This window comes from Oenanthe melanoleuca, chromosome 2 (genome assembly GCF_029582105.1).
Source record: "Oenanthe melanoleuca isolate GR-GAL-2019-014 chromosome 2, OMel1.0, whole genome shotgun sequence".
NCBI lineage: Eukaryota > Metazoa > Chordata > Aves > Passeriformes > Muscicapidae > Oenanthe > Oenanthe melanoleuca.
In genome coordinates, this window is record NC_079335.1 from 102,208,039 (window position 1) to 102,220,311 (window position 12,273).

Sequence of the window (12,273 nt, forward strand, 5' to 3'; positions counted from 1 at the left end):
GCTGGTGGCAGGACAGGACTGTAACACATTTGCTAACAATCCTTGCATCCTCTGGGGAGAATGATGAAGCCCAACTTGCACCTTGGATTGTCCTGCAGGTCAAGAGGCATACAAACTAGCTGCTGCTTCAGAATGGTCACTGAGCTTTCTCATTCCTTTTCTTTTTATTTCTTCCCTCTCTATCCTTTCTGTCTGTTGTTGCAGAGCCTGAGTCCTCAGCAGACAGCATTACAGGTTGTCTACCATAAGGCTGCAGTGGGAGTAAGGAAGCTCTTGAGCTTTTAAGGCCAATGATAGATTATTCTGGGTCCTTTAAGGTGGGTGGGTGGGCGTGAAGGCAGGAAAGATTCTTATTAAATTACAATTAAATGCAAACTTAACTTTTAATCCTGTTAATTCAGCACAAACCAAGGCATATGGGTCATATTCTTCTTTGCAGTACAGGTATGAATAATGATGGAGAAAGTAAATGCACAGGTCAGATCAGCCTGGTGGGAAGAACACATCTTGTGCAGCTGCAGCTATGCTTCTGACCATAGCTACTTTCTGAAAAGCTTGGAAAGCCTTCCAATGAAGATTTTTGCTATTTAGACAGCAAGAGATTGTAATCTGCACTCAGGAAGCATTCTTTCAATCAAAGTAATTGGCTTTTATATCCATGCGCACACATGCATGTGTGCAAACCTTCAGTAAAGTATAACAGCACAGAGGGATCTATGCTTATTATTTTAGTTATAGTGGATATTAAGAAATTAGCCTCTAAACCAGATGAAAACTGAGTTCCTGCAAATCTAATTGGAACTGTGGTTGGATAAAGGTCACAGGAATATAGCTGTGTTCTTTATCAAAAGAAGCTGAAGTCTGCTGGCTTAATGGTTTTCATCTCATTTCACTGGCCTTTGACCCTGGGAATTTTGTATAGCTAATAAATTCAGCCAGTAGTGAATTATTTACTGTTCATTTCAGAGATTCACTATGCTAAAAAATTGTGATGTCTGTCTCATAGTGAAGATGAACATTATGCTGCAGCATTTGGGTGTCTCGGGTGTGTAGTGAGGCACAGAGTCAAAGCCAGGCTGCTCTTTGCTGCTGTAAACACATCTCTGGCTTACTGTGGAGCGTGATTGCTTGGGTTGCACTGTTGCTCTCGGGAAATTTTGGGGTTTGTGTCCTAAGTATCTGTTGGAGGGTAGCCTTTTAAATGTTGGAACATAATTTGTAACTAAGGAATCTTAGTGTATTTTCTTAAAAACTGAAAGGAAATTAAATTAAACAGTCCTCCATGCTGTTCTGGCTTCTGCTTTAGGAAAGGATGTCACATATCGAAAGTCTGAAAATTTTGAAAATTTTCTTTAAATGTTGTTACAAGGCCTGTGGAAGTGAGTGGATCTCCTGAGTGCTAAAAGATAATAAAGTTTTATTGCTGCTGTGAAACTACTGGTGGAGGGAGTAGTTACACTAAAGCAAGGCCAAGTTTAAATTTAAATAAAGCTGTCTGTTCTGCTCCATATAGGTAGAACCCTGTAAGTATAGTACTTCTGAAATAAGCACCTTTTTTGAAGGTCTTGGATAGGAAATGCAGTGAGTGTATAGGTTAGTTCTTGGGCCTGTGGATACACTTAGATTCTTTCCTTACACTTACTTCTGAAGAGGAGCCACACTCTCTTAAGCATGTAGCATTTTACTTGAACTGCAAGTTTTGTCAAGGAGGCAGGCAAAATGAGGGGAGAGAAAAGAGTGTTTGCAGATATAACTTGTCCTGCCTGTTTGGCATTTCTAAATATCAGCAGCATGTGGAGAGTTACTGTCAGGCCTACAGGTAATGTGGAGCTCCAGCAGCAGGGCTGCCAATGAAGACTACACTTACTAATAACTGACTAATTGTTTCTGTCATACCTGCACAAGCCTTTCTATCTCTCTGAAACACATTAGCATTCATGAGAAGTTACTGAACCATGATGAATTACAAATACATTTTAAGTAATTATTTTGTGATTCTCCTTGGGCCAAGTACACCTTTTCTAAATAATACCTTGTTTTTCTACTTCATGAAACATTGTGTTTTATTTTGCCAGAGAACTGAAAGTTAGAGATATCTGTGTATTCAGGCTTTCCGTTTGATGGGAACTTTGTATTCTTGCTTCTGACCTTTTACCTCTGAGCTTCATCGTGTGATTAGATTAAAAAGCTCTGATCTGTGCTGGTTTTATTCATGCAGTAATATGGCTAGAGCAAATAATGTGATACATTAGTTGTGAAGCTTTGGATGCCAGTTCTGCCACCTCACTGGGTGTTCACCTAGTTAACAGCTGGTCCACAGAGGGCTGAATCTATCTCAGTATTGCTCATGGTTACTTGAACTGCATGGGAACTCCACAAGCCTTTTTCAAATGAGTGTGCCTATGCTATTCCAGGATCTTGCTGTGATCTCACCAGTACATGCCTGCCAAGTACTTGGTTTGATGTAATGTTCTCATTTTTGATGTAGACTTAGACAGTCATGAAAGGAATTATTAAATCAGAGTGGGAATGACTATGCAAGTAACTGGTGGAAGTGTTAGAGTGAATAGCAACAGCTATGCAATTTTTAAACTTCAGTTATTTATTTGAAAAGTTATTTGATGATAAGGTTGATCAGAAATACTGTATTTTGCTAGGGCTGAGAGGAGATCTTGTGCAATGAAATGGAAGTATTAGCTGAAATCACATATAAAAGAGAACCTTGGGTATAACTGGTGTTTCCAGCATGCTAAGCCAAAACTTCTGGATGGATTTCTGCTGGCAAGGTGTTGTATTAGATATGGAGGGCAAGCAGGTGCTTCAAAGAGTTGGGTCCATCCTGCCACCCTCTGAAGTTTTAGCAAGAAACAGCAACAGATTCTGTTGCTTTTATATATGTCCTGGTTTGAAGGACAGGTGTTTGCCAATAAAGGCAGAAGCTCCTCTTTGAAATAGAGAATGTAAGCTCCCTCCCTCCCAAGTATTATAATTTTTGAATCAGGGACTCTCAGGCAGAGATAAGGGGGTAGGAATAGCAGCTCTTTACTAATATATCTAACCGGACAAACAGAAACAACAGCAGCTATTAAAACTAACAACAAAACAAATAACTCAGTTCCAGTCCTTCCTTTCAGCAGCAGGCACACTCTCCCTGCGCTCGGTCCCAGTGGTGAAGATGGAGCAGAGCCCGCACAGCTTCAGAGGTGGCAGACGGGAGGGGGTTTGAAGGTGGCAGCGGCTGCACTGTGCCTCAGGTGGAAGCAGGGTGGAGGGACAGCTCCCCAGTCACTGTTTGAATCCTGGTGGTCAGCTGTGGTCTCAGAGGTGGAAGGCTGGAGCAGAGTCGATGCAAGGCAGTCCCCACCTACCTCTTTGTCTAGAGTCCTCAAAAGAACCTGGGTGTAACTGGCAGCCTTCTTTAGCATGATAATGAAAAAAAATCTTTAAATTGGGACAGTTAGAGAACAAAATCCAGCCCCCAGCAATATATGGGATCTGTGTCTCTTTTCTCCTTTTCTGTTCTAAGTTGTCAGCTGATTTAAACCAAGTCCATAGAGCAATAGTGGTCTCGAAGATGCAAAGTTCATACAGGTTTTTGAAAGTAGGAAACTGGCCAGATAGAAATTAAAAGATTCTGGGGTAAACCATATTAAACAGCTAGAAACCTGCACCAGGAATTCAGATGGGTTTCCCTTAACCTTGCTGCTCACATGGAAGCTCTTTGCTCCCTTTGGTTAGACAAATGCATGAGAAAATAATCTTTTGCTATTTTAAGGAAAAATGAAATGAAAGTCCGGAAAGCCAAAACTTCTACTAAAATTAGATTACCATATCTTAATTTACCTGACTTGTACTCTGAAACTTGCAGGGTGTGACTTTACACAAAGCTTTATTGTCAGAGTAGTTGTAGAAACCTCTAGATAAGTGAGATTCAGGCTGCTCTAACTTTTTCATGAGTGTTTAAATAAAAATACTGGTAAGCACTGTCCTGCTTTGAAAGACAGGTGTCTGCTAAGAAAGGCAGGAGCCTCTCTTTGAAATGGAGAATGTAAACTCCCTCCCCACCAATTTATTGTAATTTTGGAATTAAGGAGGCTCTCAGGCAAAGTTACGGGGATAGGAATAACAGTTCTTCATAACATATCTAACAAGACAAACAAAAAACAAACACAGTTCCAGTCCATTTTTGGTCACAGGCACCCTCTCCCTGCACTACAGTTACTGGTGGTAGGGCAAGGCAGGTCCCGTGCAGCTGCAGGAGGGCTGGGGGTGATGGTGGCGGTGTTCCAGGTGGGAAAGGGATGGAGGAGAGACCCCTCTGCTCATGGTGTCAGTCACGGTTCTCAGTAGGGTGCCTGGAGGTGGCAGGCTGAAGTGAGAAGGCAGCAGTGTGGGCTCCAACAGCAGCAAGGGTGGCTCCCGGCGTTGGAATGGGGGGCAGGGTGGTGGGCAGCAGCGGCGGTCACCCTCCTCTGATTCCATGGGCAAAATGGGACGAGCCAGTGCCTCCCCCTCTCCTCTTCTGGCTTTTTGGATCTTGCAGTTTTTCCCCTTCCTCACCCCTCCTTTCCCCCTCTTCTCCCCCCCTTCCCCCCTGCTTCTCCTGCCATTAGCCATCCATGCTAGGGCCTAGTCAACAGGTTTCTTAGCATGACAATGGGGAAAATTCCATTGTGAGAAAAGGGAAAAAAACAACCCCCAACATTATCCACTCTGAATTTTTCTCATACCAACATGCTACATCAAATTAAAACCTTTAAATTACATACTGGCACAGTATCGTAGGTAGTTCACGCTAAAACAAGGTCTCCCTTGCGGTATGTCTTGGGCTGTCTGTCCTTTTGCATCACCCACCAGGTGCAACCTGGTCCTTGAGAGAAAACAGCCCCATGGATGGGATTGTCTTTGCTGGAGGCGGCATTCACCCAAAACAGTTTTTCCTAGCATACCTCTCGTGTACCACTGGAACCTTATCTCTCTCTTATCTCCTGGTTCCCAAGGGCTCAGATTGGGCAGGGCCTGCTCTGTTAGTGGAACCTTGGGTGTTCACTAACCATGTGGCCTTTGGTAGATTAATCTTCCAGTTCTTGAAACTTCCCCCACCCAGTGCCTTCAAGGTGGTTTTAAGCTAGCCGTTGCACGGTTCAACTTTCCCAACCACTGGTGCATGGTAGGGGATAAGGTACACCCACTCAATGCCATGTTCTCTAGCCCAGGTGCTTATAAGTCTACTCTTGAAATGAGTCCCGTTGTCTGACTCGATTTTCTCAGGGGTACCATGCCTCCAGAGGACTTGTTTCTCAAGGCCCAGGATGGTGTTCTGAGCAGTGACATGAGGCACAGGGTAGGTCTCCAACCATCCAGTGGTGGATTCCACCATGGACAGCATTGCCGGTGCTTGCCTTGGTGGGTTTGAGGCAGTGTGATGTAGCAATCTGCCAGGCTTCCCCATACCTCTATTTGGACCTCTGGCCCCCATACCAGAGGGGCTTCACCTGCTTGGCTTGCTTGATGGCAGCACACATCTCACATTTATGGATAACCTGAGACATACTGTGCATGGTTAGATCCACGGTTTTGTGCCCACTTATAGGTGGCATCTTCCCTGATGACTTGAGACATCATGGGCCCATTGAGCTAGGAACAACTCTCCCTTGTGTTCCCAATCTAAGTCTATCTTTGGCACATCTATCTTTGCAGCCTGAGCTACCTGCTTGTTATGTTGGTGATTCTCATTAGCCCAATTCTTGGGGACATGAGCATCTACAGGGCAGACTTTCACAGGTAGCTTCTCTACCCAGGTGGCAATGTCTTTCCAGTCCAGAATGGTTTTCCCCTACGTTGCCTTGTTAGCCTTTTTCTACTTTTGCAGCCAACCCCACAGAGCATTGGCTACCTTCCATGAATCAGTGTAAAGGTAGAGCTTTGGCCACTAGTCTTTTTCTGCAATGTCTGGGGCCAGCTGAACGGCTTTGAGTTCAGCAAGTTGTCTTGATCCACCTTCTCCTTTGGTAGCTTGTGCAACCTGTCATGTGGGGCTCCATATGGCTGCTTTCCACTTCCGGTTCATCCCTACAATGTGACAGGAACTGTTGTTGAAAAGAGTGTAGTGTGGTTGGTTGTATGCTGGGGCTTTGTTGGCCTGGGTCACTTATTCCTGCTCCTCTTCATTGGTAAGACCAAAATTTTCACCTTCTGCCAGTTTGTAATTGTCTCCAAAATCCCAGGGCAATTTGGGTTTCCAGTACGGGCACATTGCGTGATGAGGGCAATCTACTTGCTCCATGTGGCGCAGGTGGTGTGGTGGGTAGAGGGAACCTTTCCTTTAAACATCCAGCCCAGCATGGGCAGTTGGGGTGCCAGGAGTAGTTGTTCTTCTGTGCCAGTCACCTCTGAGGCAGCTTGAACTCCTTCATAGGCAGCTTCTGCTGGAGTGTAGTTGGCTTTGGACCCTTTGTAACTTCTGTTCCAGAATCCCAGAGGTCGGCCTCAAGTCTCATCAGGCACCCTCTGCCAAAGGCTCCAGGATAGACCATGGTTCCTGGCTGCAGAGTAAAGCACATTCTTTACCTCTGGTCCCATCCTGACTGGGCCAAGGGCTACCGCATCAGAGATCTCTTGTTTGATCTGGGTGAAGGCTTGCTGTTCTCCAGGGCCTCAGTGGAAATCGTTCTTCTTGCGGGTGACCAGGTAGAGAGGGCTCACAATCTGGCTGTACTCAAGAATGTGCATTCTCCAAAAACCTATGGCACCTAGGAAAGCTTGTGTTTCCTTCTTGCTGGTTGGTGGAGACATCACGGTGATCTTATTGATGACCTCAGTGGGGATCTGGTACCCTCTGTCTTGCCACTTTACTCCTAGGAATTGGATCTCTTGGGCAGCTCTTTGCTCTTTTTGATGGCGAAGCCATCTTTTGATGGCTTCCAGCAGAATCTGGATGATCATCTCTCCTTTCTCAAATACTTGCAATTTGTGTTCCCCCACACAACGATATCATCAATGTACTATAGGTTTTCTGGAGCTTCACTCTTTTCAAGTGCAGCCTGGATCAGTCCATAGCAGATGGTGGGACTGTGTTTCCACCCCTGGTTCAGTCAGTTCCTCAGCAAACTGAGACCTGCACTCTGCTGCCAGAGCAATGGAGAAAAATGCTTTGGCAATGTCAATGGTAGCATATCACCTTGCTGGCTTGGACTCCAGCTCGTACTGGAGTTTCAGCATGTCCGGCACGGCAGTGCTCAGCAGTGGAGTCACTTCATTCAATGCACGATAGTCCACAGTCAATCTCCATTCTCCATCAGACTTGCGCATAGGCCAGATGGGACTGTTGAAGGGTGAGTGGGTTTTGCTGACCACCTCTTGGCTCTCCAGCTTGTGGATCATTGTGTGGATGGGGATCACAGCATCTCGATTCATCCGGTATTGCCGGCGGTGCACTGTCATGGTGGCAATTGGTACCTGTTGCTCTGTCACTTTCAGGAGCCCCACTGCAGATGGGTTTTCTGACAGTCCAAGCAAGATGTTTGTTTGCTTAATGCTCTCTGCTGCTACAGCAGCTATTCCAAAAGCCCACCTGAGTCCCTTTGGGTCTTTGTAATAGCCGTTCAGTACAAAGTCTGTGCCTAGAATACATGGTGCGTCTGGGTCAGTTACAGTTGGATGTTTTTGCCACCCCTTCCCCGTCAGACTCACCTCAGCCTCCAGCAGAGTCAATTCCTGCAATCCCCCCGTCACCCCAGCAATGGAAACAGGTTATGTCTCTGTCCCGGTTTAGGACAAATTAGGGGAAAATCTCCAAAGGAGCTACCAAAAACTAAACCCCCAAAAACTCCTCCCCTCCCACCTACGGGTTTGGGAAGAACTTCCTCAGAGGTAAAGTGGAAAAAACCTGTTTATTTAGCAAACACAAGAAAAACACTTCCCAGCAACAGGAAAGTACAATCCCAGATGACAAAAAATGTTTTCACCAAAGTGAGAGACGGTCGCTGATGGGAAGGGCGAGAAGCTTCTTTGGCAGGCTCCGGAGGCAGTCTCTGATGTTCAGGTCCCGTCCGGAGCTGGTACAGATCTTCAAGCTGATGGGGAGAGGGGGTGGGGGGAGGAAAAAAACAGCAGCCGGGGCAGCAGCAGCAGCAGGGCAGCAAGCAGGGCAGCGGCAAGCTGGGGCAGAAGCAGCGGGGCAGCAGCAGCAGGGCAGCAAGCAGCAGCAGCGGCAGCCCGGCCAGCCTGGCCAGCCAAGCAGCCCAGCCCCCTGGGGCACCACCTCCCCAGGCGGGGGAGAAGGGTACCGGCGGCAGCTCCATGCAGACAGAGACGTGTGGGGGCGGGAGAGGAGCAGACACAACACCAACCCGGGACAGTCCCCACATGTCCTGATGGTATTAGGGTACACTGCGAACCAGTATCCACTAATGCCTCATGTTTCTGTGGCTCTGAGGTGCCAGGCCATTGGATCCACACTGTCCAAAAGACCTGGTTTTCCCATGCCTCTCCCTGGCTAGAGACAGGGCCCCTCTAGCCCTGATTATTATTTCTTTCCTGGGCACACATACTAGAGGTTCCTTCAAGGGGATTTGACAGATCATCCTTCCTTCTGTAATACCCAGTACTTTGGTCATGGGAGGTTGAGGCTACCTTCACTTTAGCAGAGCTCCTTTGGTTAGTGTTTCCCTCCCTGAATTGATGCACCCGTGCTCCCAGGACAGAAGTGGGTTTCCCATTCCACTTTCCCATGTTTTCCCCATGGTCACGCAGAAAGAACCACAGGTCAGCTTGTGGGGTGTACCCTCTCTCCCTAGCTGGGGAGCGGGGGTGGCGTTGTTCTATAAATTTAGGGTCTGTGACTCACACTGGTGCTGCACTGATCTACCTCATCTCCTCCCTCATCCCTCTCATCTCCTTAAACTCCTCTTTGAGTTCCTCAACCATGGCAGAGACATGAGCCTGCATTGAACCATTGATCATACTCTCAATGTCTGAGCTTTTTAGTAACAGAGCCCACTGTGTCTTGGTTGTTGATGGCATTAATCATTGCAATAAAAGTGGTGTATTGAGATGGCTCTATGTTTGCCAGATTCCACAACATCTGCCCTGTGCACCTGACCTTGTCAGGGTCATTATCATGCTGTCTCCTGCTCCCAAAGAGTACCTCTAATATTGTCACTTCTCTCAGCTGTTGGTTCTTTCCTCAAGGGTCTTCTAGCATATTCTAATATGGTGCTCCTGCATTCTCTCTCTGTGGACAAACCTCTCTCTTACACTTGTTAAAAGCTGCTCCCAAAGGGAAACAGGGCCTGGCTCCCTTGTAAATACCTGATCTACACCTGAGTCCTGGGTCAAGGCTCCCAAATTCATTGCCTCAGTACCATCCAGTTGCACATCTGTACCCATTAGGTCCCAGACCCAAAATAACCAAGTTGTAAAAGGCTCACGGCCCTGTCGTACAATGTAATTTTGAAGATTACAGAGACTTTCATGTGACAGGGTGTCACTGATGATTTCAACCTCTGGTTCCTCTGCTGGTTGTGAGGGCTCTCCTTTCTTATCTTTAGGTGTTTTGATTTCATCTTAGACATCTTTGTTTCCACAGGGACGACTGCTGCTGGCTGTGACTGCCCTTGCGATTCAGCTGGAACCTGGACAGATGTAACCTTTGTGGGTTCCACTGCAGCACCATCAGACTCCCTCTTTAAGGTAGGGGGAGGGTTTATCATCAGCTGGGGAAAGGTACTCCTTCAGCATCTGGCCTATCTCCTTCACTAGAACCCCCACCCAATCTGGGTGGTTCCTTTCTGAGGTGGGCTGTGGGGCAGGGTCAGGTTCTGGGGCAGCATCCCTAGTCTCTGGGGCAGGGTCACTCTGCGGCAGCATCCCTATTTCCTGGGGTAGGTATCAGGGTTGTTATCCCAGTTAATCTCCCCTTACCTCTGAATGCTAAATAGAACAGGCCTATCAGTAACACCAGCCACTGTATGATATCATTAGCTTTTAGAAGAGATTTGAACCCTTCAAAAACTGGTGGAGTAGACCCAAAAAACTGGGTGAAGGTTTGGGAGAAATTTTTCCCTGGTGTTGTTTCCTCACAGTATGTACTATTATTAAAGTAACCCCCAAAACATACAGTTAGAGTGTTATAGCCGTGAATCCATGTGCCCACCTTCCAGAGGAAGTTAAAAATCCATTAATTCCTCACCTTATCAACCCACAAAATGAACTGGATAAAGGCCACTTAGCCTTAGTGATAGGACCCATGTTCAAATAAGGGCCTTCAAATGGGACAGATGACTATGACCATGTGGAGCTTGAACCAGGGTAAGCTGGACAATATGATGCCACCTAACACAAAAACTTAGGTAACTCAAGATTATCCCTTTTTGCACCCTTTCCTCTCAATGCCCTCAGGCCCCATGTACTGGGTGCCAGAATCTGTCCTGATTTGAAAGACAGGTACCTACTAAGACAGGCAGGAGCCTCTCTTTGAAATGGAGAATGTAAACTCCCTCCCCACCAATTTATTGTAATTTTGGAATTAAGGAGGCTCTCAGGCAAAGTTACGGGGATAGGAATAACAGTTCTTTATAACATATCTAACAAGACAAACAAAAAACAAACACAGCTATGAAATTAACAACAAACACAACAGTAACTCAGTTCCAGTCCATTTTTGGTTACAGGCACCCTCTCCCTGCACTACAGTTACTGGTGGTGGGGCAAGGCAGATCCCGTGCAGCTGCAGGAGGGCTGGGGGTGATGGTGGCGGTGTTCCAGGTGGGAAAGGGATGGAGGAGAGACCCCTCTGCTCATGGTGTCAGTCACGGTTCTCAGTAGGGTGCCTGGAGGTGGCAGGCTGAAGTGAGAAGGCAGCAGTGTGGGCTCCAACAGCAGCAAGGGTGGCTCCCGGCGTTGGAATGGGGGGCAGGGTGGTGGGCAGCAGCGGCAGTCACCCTCCTCTGATTCCATGGGCAAAATGGGACGAGCCAGTGCCTCCCCCTCTCCTCTTCTGGCTTTTTGGATCTTGCGGTTTTTCCCCTTCCCCCCATCCCTTTCCCCCCCCCCTCCCTTCCCCCCTGCTTCTCCTGCCATTAGCCATCCATGCTAGGGCCTAGTCAACAGGTTTCTTAGCATGACAATGGGGAAAATTCCATTGTGAGAAAAGGGAAAAAAACAACCCCCAACAAGCACTCACTTTGAACATTAAGAACTTCAAAATTCCAATGAAGCACTATATTTTAGACACTTTTACGCAGTCCTGTGTGTTTTGGAATGTATTGCTAATGACTGAGTATTGCTAATGAAGTAGATCTGACAATACCAAAAAAAAGGTATTATGTGTCCATATGGGAGAGTGCTGTGCAGATGGTAGACAAATAGAGAGGGATAGTTATAAAATCCTGCTGTAATGAAAAGCTCAACTAAAAAGAAATTTTTTGCCCAGTAAGGATTGATTACAAATTAATTTTGTATTTGATAGGGAGCTGTTTGGAGCTTTAAAACGCTCAAACCCATGTTGCTAAGTTTTACTGTAACTGTATACTCCACAGGTCAGTTTTTGTCTTTATATAAACATTTTAAATTCTGCAGGGATGCAGAAGGGAAGAACATGACAGTTAATGAAATTAGGATGTTAATTGTTTCCCAGTGCTGGCTTGCTCATGAGGTAGAATTTATCTCCAGTTAGAGGAGCCATGTAAATTCTGATGGTGAGGGGCTATCAAGGCACCAGATGAGGTCTTAGAGCTGGTCTGATAGTAGCTTCTGTTATAACTTTCTTTAGGCCTCAGTTGGTGGCTTAGTTCTTTTTGACCTGCAACTAGCCAAGGGCCTGGCCAGGCTGACTTTTCTAGCTGGTGCTGGGAGAAAGAACTTGAGGGTCTTGTTTTTCCTCCTGGCCAATATACCATGACTTTCTTCTGCTACCTGCTCGTAGATGAAATGAGTAGGTGCTGTAAGTCAGTATCTCTCAATTTTTTAAATAATTACTTCCCCTCCCCAGGTTTAGCATAAATTTCCTCTTCAGTTTGACCACAGCATGCTCCCTTGTGATTATGTGTCTCCCCATTCTAATACTTTAGATTAATTAAGGGCTTTTTTTTGGTGATACTCTTCTATTCTAAGCCTTTGTAGTATCAAGACTCATACATTCACCAGTTGAAATATGGCTGTCACTCTTGGCTGTGTTTTAGTTCAGTCTCAGCTGCCTTTCTTGCTTTAGGCTCAGAGGTTTTATCTTTTCTGCCCTAAGTGTTTAAATTCTCACATCTATCTCATTTACTG

General features: G+C 46.2%; 1 protein-coding gene across 9 annotated transcripts in view; it reads left to right on the top strand.

Moving 5' to 3' along the window:
• ELMO1 (engulfment and cell motility 1) overlaps positions 1–12,273 on the top strand; it is a 312,086-nt gene that overhangs the window by 13,488 nt on the left and 286,325 nt on the right. For 4 of the 9 annotated variants that reach the window (XM_056483191.1, XM_056483192.1, XM_056483189.1 and 1 more), the window contains one exon: positions 9,590–9,693. The exons of 4 other annotated variants lie outside the window; for them this stretch is intronic. The gene's annotated coding sequence lies outside the window, so the exon portion shown is untranslated. Of the gene's footprint in view, positions 1–9,589; positions 9,727–12,273 lie in introns of all 9 variants that reach the window. One more of the 9 variants, XM_056483196.1, reaches the window with a different exon arrangement.